The sequence below is a fragment of the Glossina fuscipes genome, unplaced genomic scaffold, assembly GCF_014805625.2.
Source record: "Glossina fuscipes isolate IAEA_lab_2018 unplaced genomic scaffold, Yale_Gfus_2 0, whole genome shotgun sequence".
Lineage (NCBI taxonomy): Eukaryota > Metazoa > Arthropoda > Insecta > Diptera > Glossinidae > Glossina > Glossina fuscipes.
In genome coordinates, this window is record NW_023998414.1 from 31,981,747 (window position 1) to 31,986,289 (window position 4,543).

A 4,543-nucleotide genomic window follows, 5' to 3' on the forward strand; every position below is an offset into this window, starting at 1 on the left:
AAAAAAAAAAAAAAAAAAAAAAAAAAAAAAAAAAAACTTCATTAATCTACGTCGCTAAAGTTAGAGAAATGCGGATGGACAAAAAAGACAACTAATTGCTGGTAAACAATATTTAAATTAATTTATCAAAAATTATCTAAATACTTCTCTTAGTTCTCTTGATTTGGTCTTGATCCTTATATCATTTTCAGGTCAAAAACTATATAATTAGGAGTCAATATGTGTCTCCAAAACATTCATATTTCATAAAATGTTAATTACTCTGACTAGAAACAAAATTGCGTACGGCATCAACTGTCCAAATATTTGAATTACATCCTTTTTGCACATGGACTAACGCGCTTTTACCTGGAAATGCTTTTAAATGAGCATAAACACTTTCTGAAGACTACCGCTAACGTTTAATATGAGAGGATTTGAAAATCTCCAAGTAAAATATTACGTTTTACTTACTCAGCAGGGATTTAATTGGTGCAAGTCAACTGTTTACGGTGAGAACTGGATATTTCGAGTAAAAAATCCTTTCCATAATTAACTTTTTTCCCCCTATTCTCGAAGATTCGAAGTGTCTGTTAAGCCAATACACAAAAGTTATTTTTTCAAAAATGTTTATGTGACATTATCCCTCAATATTAGGGACCCCGAGCTATGTATAGAGTCTTGTTAGCAAAAAAACCATTGATTTCGCTATGACGTCTCTTTATTTTTCACAAAATAATTTTAAGATCCGTGACCTACTGACAATCATGTTCCGACCAATGAAAAAAATGAAATATTCGTTAGCCACGGATTCGTGCGAGTCGAACAAATGAATGTGATTAGAGAAAATTTTAATTATCTCAAAATGAAAATCAAAGATGGAAAGAAAAGTGCGATGGCAGACTTGGAAGCACCTACTTTCACACCTTATAATGCCGTATATATATATGTATATATCGTAATATTAGATTATCGTGTAAAGTGACCTTTTTCTGTCATTAAGCGTAGTAATAGTTACTAGCACTGCATTTTCGTAATGAATCGCGAGTTGTACATGAGTTGGTCTAACACTCTGCCGGAACATTATCATCATATGTAACAAGGTTGCAATGTCTGCGTTTTCTTTTCTTTCTTTTTTTTTTTTTTTTTTTTTTGCATAAGTAAAGAAAAATATTTCATGTCATTGTTGTTTTTACCTCGTTGGTATGTCTAAAACCTGCCTAGAACTGCAAACTTTTATGGATCGGAAATGAAATCGACACTTTTAACTTTTGTACAATTTACAGATCCCTTTGATGCCGTCCGATATTGGAACGGATATGCAAGCAATAAGCCATGAGCATGACATAGAAACTTGGCAAATGATATATGTGCGAGTTAAAATTTAAAATAAAAAAAAAAAAAAAATAAAAAAATAAAAAAAAAAGACATACCGAAAGGTTAACTTATGCGCCAATTATAAATATAATATTTTGCAATTTTTCTTCTTTTTCTTCTTTCTTTTTATACGCAAAAAATGCACATAATATTCGAATGGCTTATTGCAAAATTTTTTCGTAATTTGAGGAAAACTTTTGACCTGCATTCATTGAACTTCATTCTTTATCTCGGCGAAGAATATGAATATGAGAAGAACATGAGAGAGCAGAGAAAAGAATGGCATACTTACGTTTTGATTTGAAATTCTATAACTTGTATATCCAAGTTATTATTCCAACACGTTTGGCCATCAGTTTGGCTTCGTTGCAACAATTAATGAGTTTTTCGCAACATTGTTTAAGCGCATTTTTAGCGCATTTTCAACTCGCTAGCATCACGCGGTTATTGTTATATGATTTTGATTTTTTAATTTTAATACATTGAGAAGATATGAGATACATTTATTTCACTGCCGAGTACGGATTAGAAACTGCTTATCACGTTCCATAAACTGCGATAGAATCGAGTCAATGAAAACGAAATACATGGACCTTGGCTAGCGGAGAGCTATCCTTTGCGTCTCGTTAACGGCAAAGACCTTCTGAAATGTGTCGGAATTTTAAAAATCATTTTGAAAGAAACTTTGGCACCTTCTAGAAGGTCTAAAAGCAATTGTTTTCAAATTCTTTTCACTTGTTAAACATCTTCATAGTTTTAGATAGATTAGCTCGGTCGCGTCAATTTGACCTCTCAAGAGGATCGGATGTACTAAATGAAGCTAGCGCATTTTTGTTTTCCTTGCTGTCTAAATAATTTTGTCGAACATATGTACTTGCGTATGGATTAAATTTTATGATTCTACTAAAGCCGATAGCCCTCGAAGCTATTGCTTTATGGCTTGAGTCTTAGAATTGATTTCTCCAATGCTCCAATTATTAATAGTAATATTTATTGTACTATTCTTTCAATCCACTCCACTGCGAGCTATTCAGTTTTATTGAAACAAATAGCGTCATATTCCACGAAGTACTTTGAACGGGAACGACTTTCCTTAGGCTTCACTTATCTTGAAAAAGAAGTACGATTTTTAAAAGTCGAAGTAAGCTTTTGCAAAAATGCGAGTATATTCAGTTTATTGGAATTTTTGCAACATCCAAACTACCTAACAAATATTGAATCAATCTAGACTTGTCTCTCTGTAAGCGCCTGTACTAATGTCTGCACCAAGCAATCTTCCGCACATAAAATTGAAACCATCGACTTGAAGGTGTACCAAGAAATATTGCAAGCAACTTAGTCTAAAAATTGGGGCAAATCAATCAAACAACACGCCTACAGCTCCGCATAAACTGGGAATGCCATTGATTTCAAAGTTAAAAAGTTTGCGTTTTTCACTTATTGCTTACAAACTACAACGGGTACGGGGGAAAAAAAAAAAAACAATTTGCAAAGTTTTCATTTCTTGGCCGAGCGTAAATTTTCCGCATAATGAAATTGTAATCATCATATGAAGTATTCCATCAAACAAAGTTGAGTTATAAGATAAAATGTCAACTTTCACCTATTCACGTATTGCCAGTGTTCTCGTATTATGTTTTGTACATCTCGTAAGCACATCAAAGATCAATTTTTTTGCAAAAATGAATTTATATCTCAGCAGAAGTTTAGATAACAGACTAGAACAATAAATACTGTCCGCTAGTGTACACAACCTTTCATTAATTTAGAAAGAGAAAATTGCGTTACAGTTTTATGGGATACATTGCGACCATAATTTAAATTAAAAGGCAATTTTGCTCTGTTGTAATAGCGTTACGACTGAAATGTCAAAGTTAGCATACACGTATTCTATGCTGGTGCACGTTAAGAGAGAGATATTTGTGCAACGTAAACTATACTTAAATCTTTAACTCCAATAGCACGTGTAAAATCGCCTAAAAACATATACTAAATGTCTATCCATAGGTAAGTTATATTCACACACATATGGAAGACATTCCATTCTTATCTAATTTGAAAGGATAGGGAAGAAAGTAAAATTAAAAAAAAAAAAAAAAAAAAAAAAAAAAAAAAAAAAAACTCTTGAAAAATCTTAACAGAAAATCGTAGACAACAAATAGCCATAGGAGGTGGATGTAAGCTATGTAACCATATATAAAGCCAACATACAATTTTATGTAGTAACGAATCAAGCGCCAGAAAAACAACGCATCATTGTATCAGACAAGAGACGCACCTCGCGTATATGTTGTATGTTGTATTTTACCTCTATACGTTTTACGAAAAACAAAAACAACAAAAACAAAGACAATACAAAAAAAAAATCTTAAATACAAAATTTATTTACCACCACAAGGCTAAATAAATTTCTAACTGGGTGATTGGGGAGGGCCCAGAAGGCGTGCAAAAATTCCACATGATCTGTAAAGGAGAAAATATATGTGCAACCATAAGCACAACTTTCATGGAAATACAAGTTTCGTAAAAATTCAAAATGATATCTCAGCTAAACGAAAGACTAAAACGTCTTTACTGTTAATGTATTGTATTTCTACGAAATGATAGCAAATTTCGTTCTGTATTAGGCTGCTCAATAAGCACAGCACGAATTCAATAATTTGATATATGTAGATATCTACCTACATATTATATACACGAATTGCAGCTACAGTAGCCACAATAATGAAAAGAAAATATCGCATGCGTCATGGTTACGCTTGACGTGCGTCAAATGTACTCGTACTTGTCTGTGTAGATGATGATATATATATATATATATATATATATATATATGTATACAAAATGAAACCGAATAATTGTTCCCGCATTCAGTTTTAGCAAAATGGGTGTTAACCAATTTTTCTTTCTTTTTTTTTTTTTCTTTTTTGCTTACTCTTAACGTTTTCGAAATAACTAAATTTTGCGGAAAGTAGTTTTCAAGTTATTAACATTACATTAGGCTTCTTTTCATTCGGGTCCATTTACTTACTATTTTCATTCTACGATATTTTCAATATTCTTTGTTACATTTTATGGTTTCCAAACACGCACATACCGCCATATTCCCCACAAAAGAAGCATCCATATAACAATGTAAAGAAAGAGAACCATTAACTAATAAAGAAAAAAATTCTTTCATACATAC